General features: G+C 58.8%; 3 non-coding genes across 3 annotated transcripts; 1 reads left to right on the top strand and 2 right to left on the bottom strand.

Annotated features, from left to right (window-relative positions):
- Nucleotides 1-397: 397 nt before the first annotated feature.
- Nucleotides 398-479, bottom strand: TRNAS-GCU (transfer RNA serine (anticodon GCU)). The gene has a single exon. It is a non-coding gene; the product is annotated as a tRNA-Ser (tRNA).
- A 10181-nt stretch (nucleotides 480-10660) lies between these two features.
- On the bottom strand, nucleotides 10661-10742 carry TRNAS-GCU (transfer RNA serine (anticodon GCU)). The gene has a single exon. It is a non-coding gene; the product is annotated as a tRNA-Ser (tRNA).
- A 9098-nt stretch (nucleotides 10743-19840) lies between these two features.
- On the top strand, nucleotides 19841-19922 carry TRNAS-GCU (transfer RNA serine (anticodon GCU)). Its single transcript has one exon. It is a non-coding gene; the product is annotated as a tRNA-Ser (tRNA).
- Nucleotides 19923-20303: the final 381 nt, after the last annotated feature.

The raw sequence follows: 20303 nt of genomic DNA, 5'->3' as shown, positions 1-20303 counted from the left end.
ACTGCTCTTCCCTGCTCCACCAAGCTAAGCTAGTCACCTCACCGTAGAAGGCTACCAGCTTGGTTAAGCATGACTTCTCCTTTGTAAATCCATGCTTACTACTCCCAACCACCTTCCTGGGCTAGCTATGTTTGGAAACTACTTCCAGGACGTTTTGCTCTATCATCTTCCCAGGGACTGAGGAGAGGCTGGCCGTCCTGCGAGTTCCCTGGACCCTCCTTCTTTCCCTCCTTGTTCCTCTGGCCTGTGTGGAGACAGAAGAGGTTGAGGTGTGTCCTGAGCCACTTCAGAACCTTGCAAGTTCTTTTCAGGCAGCTCTCTTCTCAAAACAAAGGCTTACTTGGGGGCACACATCGAGCTGCTCACACTCAGAAACTCTGACCATTGTTGGGCTGGCCGACGAGGATGGGATTCGAACCCACGCGTGCAGAGCACAATGGATTAGCAGTCCATCGCCTTCACCACTCGGCCACCTCGTCAGCATGCTGATGCTGCTCCTGCCACTGCTGCCGCTGCCACTGCTCCTGCTGCTCCTGCTCCTGTTCCTGCTCCGGCTCCAGCTCCTTGCTCCTGCTCCTGCTCCTGACTCCTACACCTTTTTACGCGGTTTGACACGGGAGAGAAGGAGCCAGCCTCCAGCTTTCGCCTTTTGGGGCTGCCTCCACTCTCCCGACAGCTGGGCTGAGCTCCGGGGACCTTTGGGAAATAGGTCTCAGCGTTCACATCAGAAAATGACTGAACAGCAGAGAGAGCCCCCCGCTCCTTCCCGGGAAGGAACACGGGAGAGTGAACCCGGAGTGGCTCAGCGCCTCCAAAGGACTTGAGCCTGACTTTGAGATCGATTTGTCGCCAGCCACGTTCCCCTCGCATTCTGGAAGGATACCACCAGCTCATATGGACAGGGGTCACTCACACTTGACTTGGTGGAGTTTCCACCAGGACAGAGCACGTGCCTCACGCTTGGCCGTGGCGCCTCTGTGCCGTTCCCCCTCGTGCTCACCCAGGATCCCATCACAGGCTGCTTCTCTCCCAGCACAGCTAACAGTCAGGAATGAAGAGGGAGCCGAGGGGCACCGGCCCCACTGCACACAACTCCTCTTTTTACCTGCCAGAGCTCCAGTGCTGCAGAGAGTTGAAACCACTGCGCTGGTCCCCTGAGCCCAGACCTCTCTGTGCCTTGAAGGTCACACCTTGAGCTGGGGGAAATGGTGCAGAGGCCAGGCTTGCTGCCCCTGGTGGATAACAGAAAGGTGGGTACGGGATTGCGCACCGTGGGATGGACACCGACGGCAGGGCCCTGGGAGCCTCTCTTTCTCCTCCGCCCGGTTAATTCCTGTCCTGGACAAAGGGGAGCGGTGCACAGCCTTGGGGGCTGGGACCAGAACCACTTGCACCCCGGACACTCCGAGTAGTTTCTCCAGCCCCAGCCCACCCCATGGGCCTGTAAGTGCGGAGACATGTGAACAAGGCTCTGCCACACTCCTTCCCCAGACTGCTGGCACTCCCCGCTGTGGATGCAAAAAATTCCTGGGATTCCCTTTCTGGGTTCTTAACAAAGACTTCCCTAACAAAGTAGCCAGGGCCATCATTGGCTCTCATTAATGCAGCGGTGTGTTGAGTCCCTGCTCTAATCAGTGCAGCACAGGGACATTCAACAGAAAATTCGGGCTTCCTTCATACTGTGTTTTGTGCCTGTCGAGGCGTGCCGATGAGTAATGGGGCTCCTTCCGCAAGAGCTCTCACCCCAAACCGGCCTTGTCACCATTGCTACGGGATGTCAGGGGCGAAAGACGAGGCGCTCTCGAGGCCAGGAACTACGGAGAAACCCGTAGTTCTACCAAGGGAGGAACTCTTTTGGGCACTCAGCCGGCTGGGATTGGAGAAGAGGGGAGAACGAAACATGACTCTCTTGCAAAGCTGATGCCCAATGTCTTTAATGAGAAAAATCACAGGAAGATGGAAGAGGCGAGAGCTTAAGCAATGCCTTTTGGAGGCTGAGTAAAGCTCAGAGAAGTGCTGCCGTCCAAAGGAAAACCTCCACGCCAGGGGTGCTGCTTTTCCTTTTCCCCTTCAAGGCTCTGGCAAGTCATGCATCACCTAGACCCATTGGCACGGAAGGAAGGAGGAGGCATCGCATGGGGAGCATAAGGCGAAGCAGAGCAAGGCGGGGAAAGAGAGGGGCTTCCCTGGGAAGAGTCGGAAGGCCAGCGCGGGCCCCTTCCTCCAGGCGGAGCGGTTGGGAGCTCGGCTCCTCTGCAGACCATGGCCGCGCTCTCCGGGCTGGCTCCAGGGCTTTCCTGGCGGCTCCTGGCGCTCGACCGACCACGGGCCGGCAATCCACGGGCTTCAGCATAAGAGATTGCCCCGTCCCAGAGGCCCGCAGAGCCCACGGCCCAGACCGGACCACCCAAAGCCCCCCAGCCCCAGGGAGCCCCCAGAAGCGATGGGCACACTGCCAGCGCTGAGAGAGCTCCCCACGGCAGCTGACGCGGTGGACCCCACGGCTGTGCTCTGAGGGAAGGAGCTGAGGATTGGGCCCGGCAGCGTCACCAGGACTGGCGGGGGCTGGATCGCAACGCTGGAGTCGGCGCACCGGGTGACGCACGGCTCGTTGCAGCTGTTGGCAAGCGGGGTTGGGCCGCAGGCAGCTGGCAGGCACGGGCTGTAGCACGACATGTCTCGCGGAGGGAGGCGACCCTGCAAGACCGGGAGGGAGCAGAGGGCGTTAGCTGTCGAGCCCTTTCAGACCCGCAGCTCGGCTCCTCTGAGGACAGGCAGCGCCTGGGAGCTCAGCGGAGAGAGATTTGCGATGGGGCACGAGTCAAGGAAGCTCCTCGTCATGCCAGGAACGCAAAAGGAGCATTGCTGAACTGCGGATGGTGGAGGAAGTGGCCGGCCATTGCTTAGGGAGTGCTGGCCGTACGTCCTGAGCCTTGGAAAGAACGACGTCTGGCAAAGAAACCAACCAATGCCCTGTTTCACGTCCTAGACCATTCACCGAGGACAAGGGAGGCAAAATGCATGCAGCCCTCTCCACAAAAACTGTCCTGCCAAGCGAGGAGACAAGAGGCAAAATGAATTGGGACTTACCAACTTCACAGAGCAGAGGAAGGCACGACAGAGGAGCTGGGAGTCGGGCACACTTTTATACTGCGGCCCAGAGCCCCAGGGGAGCTGAAAAATGGCACAAACATGAAGCGTGTTGAGAAACAGCAATTTTGGCTCCTCAGAGCTCTGCTGGTAGATGAAAGACACGCCTCCTTTGCCTGAAACGCTTGGCTCCCTTTTCATGCCGGGTAGCACTCAAGTGATTTTGTTGATAGCAATTATGTTTCTTCCCCAGACCAGCACTCGTTTGAGGTGTCATTCCAGTTGCTGGTGAAGCCTCGCAGCAGATTCAGGCCATGAGCAGGAGTTGTGCGCGCCCCGCCCTTCCCGGGGAACGTGGCCACCACTTACATCGGACTTTGCCTGTGGAGCACACCTGAAGGCCACTCAGAAGGGTCTCTCTCTGACTGGCTGAGGCCGACCCTGAGCAACACCAGCGCCTGCAGGCTATGGAGTTGCTCAGAGCCCAGGGGAGCCTCTGCGGGATGGCTGTTCTGCTGAGGGACAGAGAACCGAGGAGACTCAGACCCCCGCGGGGTGATTGGAAGGCGATGGTCATACAAGGCCCTCCTGCGGTCTGCAGAGAAACCCCGTTGTGCGCAGGGATGTGTGTCCACTCAGGCCATTGCTGGAGTGGATCAGGCTACTCGGTGGCAGATCTCTGCTCCCCTCAGGCCTCGGAGACGCACACACTTTCCAGCCGTGCAAAGGGAGCCCCGCAGTTCAGCTGCTGTCTGCAGTCAGGAAAGGCCAGAGTGTTTTCTCTGGGAACTGCACAGCCCTTGCCTTGCCTGCCACGACTTTACTCGTTGCTCTCCCGAGGAGAAGCAACGGCTCAACGTGGCCCTGCAGAGCCGTGAAGGAGCCTGCTGACTCGTGCCTGAAAGTGAGCCATCGCCAAGTGGGCCTGTCTGCTTCGGCGCAGTCTTCCCAAACAACAGTCATCTTTGCATCATTGCCGGCTGGCTTGTTCAGGTCACTGACCCAGAGGGTCTGGCTTGTTTTCCCTGGCTCATCCCTGGCAGGGATGGATTGGCACATTCGGGTCCCTTTAATTGCAAGGTGGCACCAGCAGACCACCTCGGAGTCACCTGTGAGTCACCAAAAAGTGCCAAGGCAGTATGAGAGACCTCAGCCCCACCTCGGTGCAAATCATCCACGTGCTAGCATCGGGGGCTCCGGGGGACAAGGATTCAGACGTGCAGAGGACCCTAGGCGCAACCTCACGTCCGCATTCCTGCAGAAATGCAGCTTTTTGTACAGCGTTGTCATGGCTGTTAGCATCTTGCCCAACCACTTGGTGACTCCTTGAGATCCTGTCATGCTCCTTGGTGAAACAGCTGCCAGAGAAGGACAGCACGGACGTGCCCCGACGTTCCCGCTCCCGGACGTTTCTGGAGCACAGACCAAACTGAGGAAAGTTGCCGCCCCTATGTGTCCAGGACCTGGGGAGCCTGCTTTTTTGACGGACCGTTGTGACAGACCACCGGACTCAGTGGCTGCAGCCGCTGAGTGGCACCAGGTGGTGCTCCCTGCTACCCTACGAGGCATAGAGGAGACTGTGCCGGTCTGGAAAGGTCTGGGGCAGCTCAAAGGCCAGGCGCGTGTCGCCAGCCCTGAGAGCTGCCTGGAAAAAGCCTCCCACTGCCCGTGCTTCTTGGGAAGATGGGCCATGCTCTCACCCGAGCGGCCGTGCCGTTTGGGGAAGGGTCTTGGAAGGGGGATGTTGCCTTGTCCTGCAAAGGATTGAGGGCTCTGTCTCCCTTCTGCCGTTGTTTCCAGCAGGGCTGTGCTCTGGGGCTGTCGTGCCATCCTGCCGGGACGGTCGACCCAGTGCCACAGCTCACAGCAGAAACGTGCTCCCTCCGTACAGGCCGAAACAGGTCCCAGGAGTCAGTATGGCGCCAGCGTGGGAGGCAGCCCCTCGTGCCGCTCTTCCAGGTGGAACTGGAAGTGCACTGACAAAGCAGCCAGTGATGCTCCCTCCTGAAAGGCTATGAGGCTCTGTGAGGAACTTGCGAGGCACTCGACCCCCAGCATGTTCTCAACTGAAGGGTGGGGAAGTGGCTGCCTGTCTCTTCCGGCCCCCAAAGACCCGAGATGTGGCCCTTTGAGACATGGCCCAGCCCCGCAGAAGAGGCACGGGTTGCCCACAGCAGTCTCCGCGGAGGAAGCTGCCAGCACGAACCAGCCCCGAGGGAAGCTCCCCAAATGGGACGACCTGCCCTATGGCTGCTCTGCTCCCGGCTGGTGCACTAACGGATTAGCGCTCGAACTACTATTGTGCACCAGCAAGTGCCAAAGGCCGCGGTGGGTAAAGAGAGAACTTCTCCTCCTCCTCCTCCTCCTCCTCCTCCTCCTCCTCCTCCTCCTCCTCCTCCTCCTCCTCCTCCTTCTGCTTCTTCTTCTTCTTCTTCCTCCTCCTCCTCTTCTTCTTCTTCTTCTTCTTCTTCTTCTTCTTCTTCTTCTTCTTGAAGAACAGCCTTGCTGCTCCTCCCTCTCTGCTCTCCCTTCTGGCAATTGAGAGGTCATGCAAAGAGGAGCAGAGGCCAGGACAGACACTCTGCTCCTCACGTAGCCTCCTTTGCCACCAGACAGGAGCGTGACACAGCCCGTCACAGCTCCACCACAGCAGGCGGTGAGTACCGTCGCTGGGCTGCTCTCCTCCTTGGCCTGCCATCCTGCCCCGCTGCTGAGTGCGGGAAGGGTGGGGAGGCATTCCTCTACCGCAATGAGGAGCCTGGCATTTGCTGCGCCTGAGCAAAGCTGAGGCAGCGGGAGAGGGCGCATGCATCCACCTGCCCCAGCAGGCGTGTGGTAACACCTGAGGGCAGGAAGCGGACAGCACAGGCCCATCCTTGCTCCGCAAGACGCCTTCTGCTTTGAACTGCAGCCACAAGAGGGCGTGTCCTTCTCAGGACTTTTCACAAGGCAACCAGCCTTGCGAAAAGTGAAAAGCACCCTCAGTCAAATGCCTGTGAGTTCACTCCTCAGCCACTTTGACCTTGCACCCTTGGCACTGACTGCCTGCCCTCTTTGAGAATGAGAATTTTGAGAATGACAATGGACTGATTTCCGTAGAACAAGACCTCCCCCCGCCCCGCCCCCCTCCCCCTTTTTTCCTTTGTTTTGAGGCCACCACAGAGCTACCTGGCCACCTCTGGGAATGGTCCCAGTGCCCCCATCCCTTCACACAGTGGCCCGTCTCTCCATCTCAGAGAGGGTCCTTCTCTGGCGTTCACCTTCCAACCACCTCTGGGGATCTGAGTCCCCTCCTTTCCGTGTCCCTCGGCCGGACAGGCATCCAGCCGGGGCTTGGCCGATTGCTGAGCCCTTCCACGGCCCTGTGGGGCCTTGTGTTTCTCAGGGTCAGCCTCAGCCCTTCAGCAGGAGACCCACGTGAGTGGCCTTCGTCAGGAGGGCTCCACAGCTGAAGGCCTGGCTGAGAGTGGTAGTCACGTTCCCCAGCAAGGATGGGCACAACCCACATGCAGGGCCTGGAGCTACTGAAACCCGTTCCTGGGACCTGGCATGGGACCTCAGATGACCGTTGCTTTGAGGAGCCAGCGTCTAATGCATCACCGTGCTCTCACCCAATAGGGAAATGCAAGCCAGACCTTTCAGATGAAAGAGACAAGTTCTTCATCTCCTGGCTGTGCTTTGCAAGCCTCAAATTGCTCTTTGTTTACGTGCTTCACAAAGAAGGTGTGTTTCAGGTCTCCTCAGGCACTAGCTCACCAGATAAAAAGCCTGTGCCACTCCAGGCCCTTCCATCCACATCTCTTCCCTTGCTCTCCGCGGTGAACTTGGTAAGTCTGAACTCACTCCTTCTCTTCCTGCTGGTGGGATTTCTGTCAGGGGGACTGCTTCCCTTCTGTGCATGCTCCCTCTGGTACGTGGTCCAGGCTTGAAAATACACTGTGCTGCCCTCTTCCGGGAGGTGCGTTGGTGAGGGAAGAGGGAAGGCTTTGTTCCCTTCCGAGAGGGAGTCAGTCAGTTGGGCTCTTCTGTAGCAGGGCCTCTGCTGACGTCTGAGGCTGGACGTCCAGTACCGTCTGACCGGTCACCAGGTGCTTCCTCCCCCATCCACAGTGCAGCGACCTGCCTTGGCCACTCCTGGCACGGAAAGGAACTTCCCAGGGAGATCTGACCCTACCCACGCAACTGTTCGCTCTCAGAGGAGCCGAGCTGCGGGTCTGAAAGGGCTCGACAGCTAACGCCCTCTGCTCCCTCCCGGTCTTGCAGGGTCGCCTCCCTCCGCGAGACATGTCGTGCTACAGCCCGTGCCTGCCAGCTGCCTGCGGCCCAACCCCGCTTGCCAACAGCTGCAACGAGCCGTGCGTCACCCGGTGCGCCGACTCCAGCGTTGCGATCCAGCCCCCGCCAGTCCTGGTGACGCTGCCGGGCCCAATCCTCAGCTCCTTCCCTCAGAGCACAGCCGTGGGGTCCACCGCGTCAGCTGCCGTGGGGAGCTCTCTCAGCGCTGGCAGTGTGCCCATCGCTTCTGGGGGCTCCCTGGGGCTGGGGGGCTTTGGGTGGTCCGGTCTGGGCCGTGGGCTCTGCGGGCCTCTGGGACGGGGCAATCTCTTATGCTGAAGCCCGTGGATTGCCGGCCCGTGGTCGGTCGAGCGCCAGGAGCCGCCAGGAAAGCCCTGGAGCCAGCCCGGAGAGCGCGGCCATGGTCTGCAGAGGAGCCGAGCTCCCAACCGCTCCGCCTGGAGGAAGGGGCCCACGCTGGCCTTCCGACTCTTCCCAGGGAAGCCCCTCTCTTTCCCCGCCTTGCTCTGCTTCGCCTTATGCTCCCCATGCGATGCCTCCTCCTTCCTCCGTGCCAATGGGTCTAGGTGATGCATGACTTGCCAGAGCCTTGAAGGGGAAAAGGAAAAGCAGCACCCCTGGCGTGGAGGTTTTCCTTTGGACGGCAGCACTTCTCTGAGCTTTACTCAGCCTCCAAAAGGCATTGCTTAAGCTCTCGCCTCTTCCATCTTCCTGTGATTTTTCTCATTAAAGACATTGGGCATCAGCTTTGCAAGAGAGTCATGTTTCGTTCTCCCCTCTTCTCCAATCCCAGCCGGCTGAGTGCCCAAAAGAGTTCCTCCCTTGGTAGAACTACGGGTTTCTCCCAAATAGTCATACAATCATAGAATCGCCCTGATTGGAAGGGACCTCAAAAGACCATCCGGTCCAACCTTTTGCGGGAAAGGGAGCCTGCATGGGATTATCTAGCATCCTGTCCAATGGCATCTTGAAAACCTCCGGTCATGGGGACTCTAGCATGTCCCTGGGGAGGCCGTTGCAGCGAATGGTTGTCCTCACTGTAGAAAATGTCTTTCTTACATCAAGGTGAAACCCCTCCCAGGTGCTCCCTGTCCTCTCCATGCGTCTCTTTGTTAAGAGAGAGTCTCCGTCCTCTTTGCAGCGGCCTCTAAGTACTGGAAAACTGTGATGAGTGCAGGGGAAGAGCATCACAGGACAGCACGAGACTCAGCATGGGATGTTTTGCGGGAGGAACCAGAGGTGGAGGGAGGGAGGGTCCAGGCTGGAACCGGGAGGAAGGAACGTGGCAAAAGTAGAGGGAAGATGGGAGAACATGGCTGTCACTCAGGCATCGTTTGCTGTTGAGGATGCTTGCCTGGCCAGAAAGGGGACCTGGATGAGGCTCTCAGTGCCCTTTGTTGGGCGGTGTGGTCGGCCGTGTGTCTACGGGTTGTACACATGGATTGGTGGAGGGGTGTGTGTGCCTCCTGGGAGGCATGCTCAGCCTCGCTGCTGGCTGGGCCTAGGGGCATGGAGCTGTGGCAGCCTGAGCTCTGCTGGGCTCCTGGGCTCAGCAGCCACCAAACAGAAAGGGATCCTTCTGGTCTGTCCAAACCGCCAAGCTCGTCTGTCGATGAGAAAGAGTTCTGCTCTTCTTCTCTTCCCTGAGGCTGTCCAGGTGAGGTTAAGGTGCCGATGAAGAAGCTGACCTCTCCGCAGCAGGCAGCCCCTTTCTCATCTCCCACAGACTCTCCCTCTGGATTCAGACCCAACTGGGCTGGCAGCGGGGGCAGTGGTCCCCTCTACCTGGCTCGCAGGCCTTAGGGATATGCGAGGCTGGCGGGGGGTGGGGGGGGGTGGGGTGTTGCGTAGGGGGGTGGGGTCAGCAGCATTCTGAGCTCTGAGCCCCTTGGCCAAAGCCCACTCTCCTCTTCTCACATCTTGTTTGCACGCTGGCGCGTCCAGGCACGCTGCTCACAGGTGCTGATCACCATGAGCCACGAGGCATCCTTAGAAGTTGCAAAACTACTGGGAAGCGTGCCCAGAGGAGAGCAAGGTGGGGAGAGCAAGAGCCCCGCGGTCGTGGGGAAGGGATATCCCCAGGAAACGTCCAGGGACTGGGAGAGCAAGGCAGGTGGCCAGAGAGGCAGAAGCGCAAACGTGTGTAAGAGAGGGGAGGTCGTGTGGGCAGGAAGCGGTTCCAGCCACCTCTGTGCCTTTCATAACCACGCTGGATCGTCCCTGTCCCCCCTGACCCCTGCCAAGTCGCTCCTGAGCACCCGGGACAGCACATCCCTTGGTGGCATGGGCTGGCTGCTGGCTACTCCGGCCTCCACACGGGTCTTCCCTGCAGATCCCTGCTTTGTCACAAAACTGGCTAAGGGCTCGGTGTGTCTGAAGTATGAGGGGAGGCTGTGAGAGCTGGGATTCTTCCCATACCTGATGGAAGGCAATGAAGAGGGAGCCACACTCTTCTCAGTAGTACCAACCGGCAGCGCAAGAGGCAATGGGCACAGATTAAACCACATGAAATTCCATCTCAAGGCAAGAAACCACTTTCTTACTGTGAGGCGGGTCAAACAGCGGACCAGGTTGCCCAGAGAGGTTGTGGAGTCTCCATCCTTGGAGATACTCAAAACCCAGCTGGGCTATGTGCTAAGCAACCAGCTCAAGTTGACCCTGCTGGAGCGGTTGGCTTGGACTGAAGGATCCCAGGAGGTCCCTCCCAACCCCAACGATTCTGAGATTCTGAGAACAGATAAGAGCACAATGCCTCCCATAAAAAGAGAAAAAAAATCTTACTTGAAACGTGCTGTGACAGAAAGTGGTGTACGCGTATTTTGTTTTTCGTTCCCGTGGCTGGTTGAGCCTTACTGAAAGGCAAGGTAAACAACATCCACTGCTCTTCCCTGCTCCACCAAGCTAAGCTAGTCACCTCACCGTAGAAGGCTACCAGCTTGGTTAAGCATGACTTCTCCTTTGTAAATCCATGCTTACTACTCCCAACCACCTTCCTGGGCTAGCTATGTTTGGAAACTACTTCCAGGACGTTTTGCTCTATCATCTTCCCAGGGACTGAGGAGAGGCTGGCCGTCCTGCGAGTTCCCTGGACCCTCCTTCTTTCCCTCCTTGTTCCTCTGGCCTGTGTGGAGACAGAAGAGGTTGAGGTGTGTCCTGAGCCACTTCAGAACCTTGCAAGTTCTTTTCAGGCAACTCTCTTCTCAAAACAAAGGCTTACTTGGGGGCACACATCGAGCTGCTCACACTCAGAAACTCTGACCATTGTTGGGCTGGCCGACGAGGATGGGATTCGAACCCACGCGTGCAGAGCACAATGGATTAGCAGTCCATCGCCTTCACCACTCGGCCACCTCGTCAGCATGCTGATGCTGCTCCTGCCACTGCTGCCGCTGCCACTGCTCCTGCTGCTCCTGCTCCTGTTCCTGCTCCGGCTCCAGCTCCTTGCTCCTGCTCCTGCTCCTGACTCCTACACCTTTTTACGCGGTTTGACACGGGAGAGAAGGAGCCAGCCTCCAGCTTTCGCCTTTTGGGGCTGCCTCCACTCTCCCGACAGCTGGGCTGAGCTCCGGGGACCTTTGGGAAATAGGTCTCAGCGTTCACATCAGAAAATGACTGAACAGCAGAGAGAGCCCCCCGCTCCTTCCCGGGAAGGAACACGGGAGAGTGAACCCGGAGTGGCTCAGCGCCTCCAAAGGACTTGAGCCTGACTTTGAGATCGATTTGTCGCCAGCCACGTTCCCCTCGCATTCTGGAAGGATACCACCAGCTCATATGGACAGGGGTCACTCACACTTGACTTGGTGGAGTTTCCACCAGGACAGAGCACGTGCCTCACGCTTGGCCGTGGCACCTCTGTGCCGTTCCCCCTCGTGCTCACCCAGGATCCCATCACAGGCTGCTTCTCTCCCAGCACAGCTAACAGTCAGGAATGAAGAGGGAGCCGAGGGGCACCGGCCCCACTGCACACAACTCCTCTTTTTACCTGCCAGAGCTCCAGTGCTGCAGAGAGTTGAAACCACTGCGCTGGTCCCCTGAGCCCAGACCTCTCTGTGCCTTGAAGGTCACACCTTGAGCTGGGGGAAATGGTGCAGAGGCCAGGCTTGCTGCCCCTGGTGGATAACAGAAAGGTGGGTACGGGATTGCGCACCGTGGGATGGACACCGACGGCAGGGCCCTGGGAGCCTCTCTTTCTCCTCCGCCCGGTTAATTCCTGTCCTGGACAAAGGGGAGCGGTGCACAGCCTTGGGGGCTGGGACCAGAACCACTTGCACCCCGGACACTCCGAGTAGTTTCTCCAGCCCCAGCCCACCCCATGGGCCTGTAAGTGCGGAGACATGTGAACAAGGCTCTGCCACACTCCTTCCCCAGACTGCTGGCACTCCCCGCTGTGGATGCAAAAAATTCCTGGGATTCCCTTTCTGGGTTCTTAACAAAGACTTCCCTAACAAAGTAGCCAGGGCCATCATTGGCTCTCATTAATGCAGCGGTGTGTTGAGTCCCTGCTCTAATCAGTGCAGCACAGGGACATTCAACAGAAAATTCGGGCTTCCTTCATACTGTGTTTTGTGCCTGTCGAGGCGTGCCGATGAGTAATGGGGCTCCTTCCGCAAGAGCTCTCACCCCAAACCGGCCTTGTCACCATTGCTACGGGATGTCAGGGGCGAAAGACGAGGAGCTCTCGAGGCCAGGAACTACGGAGAAACCTGTAGTTCTACCAAGGGAGGAACTCTTTTGGGCACTCAGCCGGCTGGGATTGGAGAAGAGGGGAGAACGAAACATGACTCTCTTGCAAAGCTGATGCCCAATGTCTTTAATGAGAAAAATCACAGGAAGATGGAAGAGGCGAGAGCTTAAGCAATGCCTTTTGGAGGCTGAGTAAAGCTCAGAGAAGTGCTGCCGTCCAAAGGAAAACCTCCACGCCAGGGGTGCTGCTTTTCCTTTTCCCCTTCAAGGCTCTGGCAAGTCATGCATCACCTAGACCCATTGGCACGGAAGGAAGGAGGAGGCATCGCATGGGGAGCATAAGGCGAAGCAGAGCAAGGCGGGGAAAGAGAGGGGCTTCCCTGGGAAGAGTCGGAAGGCCAGCGCGGGCCCCTTCCTCCAGGCGGAGCGGTTGGGAGCTCGGCTCCTCTGCAGACCATGGCCGCGCTCTCCGGGCTGGCTCCAGGGCTTTCCTGGCGGCTCCTGGCGCTCGACCGACCACGGGCCGGCAATCCACGGGCTTCAGCATAAGAGATTGCCCCGTCCCAGAGGCCCGCAGAGCCCACGGCCCAGACCGGACCACCCAAAGCCCCCCAGCCCCAGGGAGCCCCCAGAAGCGATGGGCACACTGCCAGCGCTGAGAGAGCTCCCCACGGCAGCTGACGCGGTGGACCCCACGGCTGTGCTCTGAGGGAAGGAGCTGAGGATTGGGCCCGGCAGCGTCACCAGGACTGGCGGGGGCTGGATCGCAACGCTGGAGTCGGCGCACCGGGTGACGCACGGCTCGTTGCAGCTGTTGGCAAGCGGGGTTGGGCCGCAGGCAGCTGGCAGGCACGGGCTGTAGCACGACATGTCTCGCGGAGGGAGGCGACCCTGCAAGACCGGGAGGGAGCAGAGGGCGTTAGCTGTCGAGCCCTTTCAGACCCGCAGCTCGGCTCCTCTGAGAGCGAACAGTTGCGTGGGTAGGGTCAGATCTCCCTGGGAAGTTCCTTTCCGTGCCAGGAGTGGCCAAGGCAGGTCGCTGCACTGTGGATGGGGGAGGAAGCACCTGGTGACCGGTCAGACGGTACTGGACGTCCAGCCTCAGACGTCAGCAGAGGCCCTGCTACAGAAGAGCCCAACTGACTGACTCCCTCTCGGAAGGGAACAAAGCCTTCCCTCTTCCCTCACCAACGCACCTCCCGGAAGAGGGCAGCACAGTGTATTTTCAAGCCTGGACCACGTACCAGAGGGAGCATGCACAGAAGGGAAGCAGTCCCCCTGACAGAAATCCCACCAGCAGGAAGAGAAGGAGTGAGTTCAGACTTACCAAGTTCACCGCGGAGAGCAAGGGAAGAGATGTGGATGGAAGGGCCTGGAGTGGCACAGGCTTTTTATCTGGTGAGCTAGTGCCTGAGGAGACCTGAAACACACCTTCTTTGTGAAGCACGTAAACAAAGAGCAATTTGAGGCTTGCAAAGCACAGCCAGGAGATGAAGAACTTGTCTCTTTCATCTGAAAGGTCTGGCTTGCATTTCCCTATTGGGTGAGAGCACGGTGATGCATTAGACGCTGGCTCCTCAAAGCAACGGTCATCTGAGGTCCCATGCCAGGTCCCAGGAACGGGTTTCAGTAGCTCCAGGCCCTGCATGTGGGTTGTGCCCATCCTTGCTGGGGAACGTGACTACCACTCTCAGCCAGGCCTTCAGCTGTGGAGCCCTCCTGACGAAGGCCACTCACGTGGGTCTCCTGCTGAAGGGCTGAGGCTGACCCTGAGAAACACAAGGCCCCACAGGGCCGTGGAAGGGCTCAGCAATCGGCCAAGCCCCGGCTGGATGCCTGTCCGGCCGAGGGACACGGAAAGGAGGGGACTCAGATCCCCAGAGGTGGTTGGAAGGTGAACGCCAGAGAAGGACCCTCTCTGAGATGGAGAGACGGGCCACTGTGTGAAGGGATGGGGGCACTGGGACCATTCCCAGAGGTGGCCAGGTAGCTCTGTGGTGGCCTCAAAACAAAGGAAAAAAGGGGGAGGGGGGCGGGGCGGGGGGAGGTCTTGTTCTACGGAAATCAGTCCATTGTCATTCTCAAAATTCTCATTCTCAAAGAGGGCAGGCAGTCAGTGCCAAGGGTGCAAGGTCAAAGTGGCTGAGGAGTGAACTCACAGGCATTTGACTGAGGGTGCTTTTCACTTTTCGCAAGGCTGGTTGCCTTGTGAAAAGTCCTGAGAAGGACACGCCCTCTTGTGGCTGCAGTTCAAAGCAGAAGGCGTCTTGCGGAGCAAGGATGGGCCTGTGCTGTCCGCTTCCTGCCCTCAGGTGTTACCACACGCCTGCTGGGGCAGGTGGATGCATGCGCCCTCTCCCGCTGCCTCAGCTTTGCTCAGGCGCAGCAAATGCCAGGCTCCTCATTGCGGTAGAGGAATGCCTCCCCACCCTTCCCGCACTCAGCAGCGGGGCAGGATGGCAGGCCAAGGAGGAGAGCAGCCCAGCGACGGTACTCACCGCCTGCTGTGGTGGAGCTGTGACGGGCTGTGTCACGCTCCTGTCTGGTGGCAAAGGAGGCTACGTGAGGAGCAGAGTGTCTGTCCTGGCCTCTGCTCCTCTTTGCACGACCTCTCAATTGCCAGAAGGGAGAGCAGAGAGGGAGGAGCAGCAAGGCTGTTCTTCAAGAAGAAGAAGAAGAAGAAGAAGAAGAAGAAGAAGAAGAGGAGGAGGAGGAAGAAGAAGAAGAAGAAGAAGAAGAAGGAGGAGGAGGAGGAGGAGGAGGAGGAGGAGGAGGAGGAGGAGGAGGAGGAGGAGGAGGAGGAGGAGGAGGAGAAGTTCTCTCTTTACCCACCGCGGCCTTTGGCACTTGCTGGTGCACAATAGTAGTTCGAGCGCTAATCCGTTAGTGCACCAGCCGGGAGCAGAGCAGCCATAGGGCAGGTCGTCCCATTTGGGGAGCTTCCCTCGGGGCTGGTTCGTGCTGGCAGCTTCCTCCGCGGAGACTGCTGTGGGCAACCCGTGCCTCTTCTGCGGGGCTGGGCCATGTCTCAAAGGGCCACATCTCGGGTCTTTGGGGGCCGGAAGAGACAGGCAGCCACTTCCCCACCCTTCAGTTGAGAACATGCTGGGGGTCGAGTGCCTCGCAAGTTCCTCACAGAGCCTCATAGCCTTTCAGGAGGGAGCATCACTGGCTGCTTTGTCAGTGCACTTCCAGTTCCACCTGGAAGAGCGGCACGAGGGGCTGCCTCCCACGCTGGCGCCATACTGACTCCTGGGACCTGTTTCGGCCTGTACGGAGGGAGCACGTTTCTGCTGTGAGCTGTGGCACTGGGTCGACCGTCCCGGCAGGATGGCACGACAGCCCCAGAGCACAGCCCTGCTGGAAACAACGGCAGAAGGGAGACAGAGCCCTCAATCCTTTGCAGGACAAGGCAACATCCCCCTTCCAAGACCCTTCCCCAAACGGCACGGCCGCTCGGGTGAGAGCATGGCCCATCTTCCCAAGAAGCACGGGCAGTGGGAGGCTTTTTCCAGGCAGCTCTCAGGGCTGGCGACACGCGCCTGGCCTTTGAGCTGCCCCAGACCTTTCCAGACCGGCACAGTCTCCTCTATGCCTCGTAGGGTAGCAGGGAGCACCACCTGGTGCCACTCAGCGGCTGCAGCCACTGAGTCCGGTGGTCTGTCACAACGGTCCGTCAAAAAAGCAGGCTCCCCAGGTCCTGGACACATAGGGGCGGCAACTTTCCTCAGTTTGGTCTGTGCTCCAGAAACGTCCGGGAGCGGGAACGTCGGGGCACGTCCGTGCTGTCCTTCTCTGGCAGCTGTTTCACCAAGGAGCATGACAGGATCTCAAGGAGTCACCAAGTGGTTGGGCAAGATGCTAACAGCCATGACAACGCTGTACAAAAAGCTGCATTTCTGCAGGAATGCGGACGTGAGGTTGCGCCTAGGGTCCTCTGCACGTCTGAATCCTTGTCCCCCGGAGCCCCCGATGCTAGCACGTGGATGATTTGCACCGAGGTGGGGCTGAGGTCTCTCATACTGCCTTGGCACTTTTTGGTGACTCACAGGTGACTCCGAGGTGGTCTGCTGGTGCCACCTTGCAATTAAAGGGACCCGAATGTGCCAATCCATCCCTGCCAGGGATGAGCCAGGGAAAACAAGCCAGACCCTCTGGGTCAGTGACCTGAACAAGCCAGCCGGCAATGATGCAAAGATGACTGTTGTTTGGGAAGACTGCGCCGAAGCAGACAGGCCCACTTGGCGATGGCTCACTTTCAGGCACGAGTCAGCAGGCTCCTTCACGGCTCTGCAGGGCCACGTTGAGCCGTTGCTTCTCCTCAGGAGAGCAACGAGTAAAGTCGTGGCAGGCAAGGCAAGGGCTGTGCAGTTCCCAGAGAAAACACTCTGGCCTTTCCTGACTGCAGACAGCAGCTGAACTGCGGGGCTCCCTTTGCACGGCTGGAAAGTGTGTGCGTCTCCGAGGCCTGAGGGGAGCAGAGATCTGCCACCGAGTAGCCTGATCCACTCCAGCAATGGCCTGAGTGGACACACATCCCTGCGCACAACGGGGTTTCTCTGCAGACCGCAGGAGGGCCTTGTATGACCATCGCCTTCCAATCACCCCGCGGGGGTCTGAGTCTCCTCGGTTCTCTGTCCCTCAGCAGAACAGCCATCCCGCAGAGGCTCCCCTGGGCTCTGAGCAACTCCATAGCCTGCAGGCGCTGGTGTTGCTCAGGGTCGGCCTCAGCCAGTCAGAGAGAGACCCTTCTGAGTGGCCTTCAGGTGTGCTCCACAGGCAAAGTCCGATGTAAGTGGTGGCCACGTTCCCCGGGAAGGGCGGGGCGCGCACAACTCCTGCTCATGGCCTGAATCTGCTGCGAGGCTTCACCAGCAACTGGAATGACACCTCAAACGAGTGCTGGTCTGGGGAAGAAACATAATTGCTATCAACAAAATCACTTGAGTGCTACCCGGCATGAAAAGGGAGCCAAGCGTTTCAGGCAAAGGAGGCGTGTCTTTCATCTACCAGCAGAGCTCTGAGGAGCCAAAATTGCTGTTTCTCAACACGCTTCATGTTTGTGCCATTTTTCAGCTCCCCTGGGGCTCTGGGCCGCAGTATAAAAGTGTGCCCGACTCCCAGCTCCTCTGTCGTGCCTTCCTCTGCTCTGTGAAGTTGGTAAGTCCCAATTCATTTTGCCTCTTGTCTCCTCGCTTGGCAGGACAGTTTTTGTGGAGAGGGCTGCATGCATTTTGCCTCCCTTGTCCTCGGTGAATGGTCTAGGACGAGAAACAGGGCATTGGTTGGTTTCTTTGCCAGACGTCGTTCTTTCCAAGGCTCAGGACGTACGGCCAGCACTCCCTAAGCAATGGCCGGCCACTTCCTCCACCATCCGCAGTTCAGCAATGCTCCTTTTGCGTTCCTGGCATGACGAGGAGCTTCCTTGACTCGTGCCCCATCGCAAATCTCTCTCCGCTGAGCTCCCAGGCGCTGCCTGTCCTCAGAGGAGCCGAGCTGCGGGTCTGAAAGGGCTCGACAGCTAACGCCCTCTGCTCCCTCCCGGTCTTGCAGGGTCGCCTCCCTCCGCGAGACATGTCGTGCTACAGCCCGTGCCTGCCAGCTGCCTGCGGCCCAACCCCGCTTGCCAACAGCTGCAACGAGCCGTGCGTCACCCGGTGCGCCGACTCCAGCGTTGCGATCCAGCCCCCGCCAGTCCTGGTGACGCTGCCGGGCCCAATCCTCAGCTCCTTCCCTCAGAGCACAGCCGTGGGGTCCACCGCGTCAGCTGCCGTGGGGAGCTCTCTCAGCGCTGGCAGTGTGCCCATCGCTTCTGGGGGCTCCCTGGGGCTGGGGGGCTTTGGGTGGTCCGGTCTGGGCCGTGGGCTCTGCGGGCCTCTGGGACGGGGCAATCTCTTATGCTGAAGCCCGTGGATTGCCGGCCCGTGGTCGGTCGAGCGCCAGGAGCCGCCAGGAAAGCCCTGGAGCCAGCCCGGAGAGCGCGGCCATGGTCTGCAGAGGAGCCGAGCTCCCAACCGCTCCGCCTGGAGGAAGGGGCCCACGCTGGCCTTCCGACTCTTCCCAGGGAAGCCCCTCTCTTTCCCCGCCTTGCTCTGCTTCGCCTTATGCTCCCCATGCGATGCCTCCTCCTTCCTTCCGTGCCAATGGGTCTAGGTGATGCATGACTTGCCAGAGCCTTGAAGGGGAAAAGGAAAAGCAGCACCCCTGGCGTGGAGGTTTTCCTTTGGACGGCAGCACTTCTCTGAGCTTTACTCAGCCTCCAAAAGGCATTGCTTAAGCTCTCGCCTCTTCCATCTTCCTGTGATTTTTCTCATTAAAGACATTGGGCATCAGCTTTGCAAGAGAGTCATGTTTCGTTCTCCCCTCTTCTCCAATCCCAGCCGGCTGAGTGCCCAAAAGAGTTCCTCCCTTGGTAGAACTACGGGTTTCTCCGTAGTTCCTGGCCTCGAGAGCGCCTCGTCTTTCGCCCCTGACATCCCGTAGCAATGGTGACAAGGCCGGTTTGGGGTGAGAGCTCTTGCGGAAGGAGCCCCATTACTCATCGGCACGCCTCGACAGGCACAAAACACAGTATGAAGGAAGCCCGAATTTTCTGTTGAATGTCCCTGTGCTGCACTGATTAGAGCAGGGACTCAACACACCGCTGCATTAATGAGAGCCAATGATGGCCCTGGCTACTTTGTTAGGGAAGTCTTTGTTAAGAACCCAGAAAGGGAATCCCAGGAATTTTTTGCATCCACAGCGGGGAGTGCCAGCAGTCTGGGGAAGGAGTGTGGCAGAGCCTTGTTCACATGTCTCCGCACTTACAGGCCCATGGGGTGGGCTGGGGCTGGAGAAACTACTCGGAGTGTCCGGGGTGCAAGTGGTTCTGGTCCCAGCCCCCAAGGCTGTGCACCGCTCCCCTTTGTCCAGGACAGGAATTAACCGGGCGGAGGAGAAAGAGAGGCTCCCAGGGCCCTGCCGTCGGTGTCCATCCCACGGTGCGCAATCCCGTACCCACCTTTCTGTTATCCACCAGGGGCAGCAAGCCTGGCCTCTGCACCATTTCCCCCAGCTCAAGGTGTGACCTTCAAGGCACAGAGAGGTCTGGGCTCAGGGGACCAGCGCAGTGGTTTCAACTCTCTGCAGCACTGGAGCTCTGGCAGGTAAAAAGAGGAGTTGTGTGCAGTGGGGCCGGTGCCCCTCGGCTCCCTCTTCATTCCTGACTGTTAGCTGTGCTGGGAGAGAAGCAGCCTGTGATGGGATCCTGGGTGAGCACGAGGGGGAACGGCACAGAGGTGCCACGGCCAAGCGTGAGGCACGTGCTCTGTCCTGGTGGAAACTCCACCAAGTCAAGTGTGAGTGACCCCTGTCCATATGAGCTGGTGGTATCCTTCCAGAATGCGAGGGGAACGTGGCTGGCGACAAATCGATCTCAAAGTCAGGCTCAAGTCCTTTGGAGGCGCTGAGCCACTCCGGGTTCACTCTCCCGTGTTCCTTCCCGGGAAGGAGCGGGGGGCTCTCTCTGCTGTTCAGTCATTTTCTGATGTGAACGCTGAGACCTATTTCCCAAAGGTCCCCGGAGCTCAGCCCAGCTGTCGGGAGAGTGGAGGCAGCCCCAAAAGGCGAAAGCTGGAGGCTGGCTCCTTCTCTCCCGTGTCAAACCGCGTAAAAAGGTGTAGGAGTCAGGAGCAGGAGCAGGAGCAAGGAGCTGGAGCCGGAGCAGGAACAGGAGCAGGAGCAGCAGGAGCAGTGGCAGCGGCAGCAGTGGCAGGAGCAGCATCAGCATGCTGACGAGGTGGCCGAGTGGTGAAGGCGATGGACTGCTAATCCATTGTGCTCTGCACGCGTGGGTTCGAATCCCATCCTCGTCGGCCAGCCCAACAATGGTCAGAGTTTCTGAGTGTGAGCAGCTCGATGTGTGCCCCCAAGTAAGCCTTTGTTTTGAGAAGAGAGTTGCCTGAAAAGAACTTGCAAGGTTCTGAAGTGGCTCAGGACACACCTCAACCTCTTCTGTCTCCACACAGGCCAGAGGAACAAGGAGGGAAAGAAGGAGGGTCCAGGGAACTCGCAGGATGGCCAGCCTCTCCTCAGTCCCTGGGAAGATGATAGAGCAAAACGTCCTGGAAGTAGTTTCCAAACATAGCTAGCCCAGGAAGGTGGTTGGGAGTAGTAAGCATGGATTTACAAAGGAGAAGTCATGCTTAACCAAGCTGGTAGCCTTCTACGGTGAGGTGACTAGCTTAGCTTGGTGG

Source organism: Pelecanus crispus, chromosome 12 (genome assembly GCF_030463565.1).
Source record: "Pelecanus crispus isolate bPelCri1 chromosome 12, bPelCri1.pri, whole genome shotgun sequence".
In the NCBI taxonomy this organism is placed as follows: Eukaryota; Metazoa; Chordata; class Aves; order Pelecaniformes; family Pelecanidae; genus Pelecanus; species Pelecanus crispus.
Note: the sequence above shows the minus strand (reverse complement) of the source record. Positions and strands in the feature narration are given on the sequence as shown.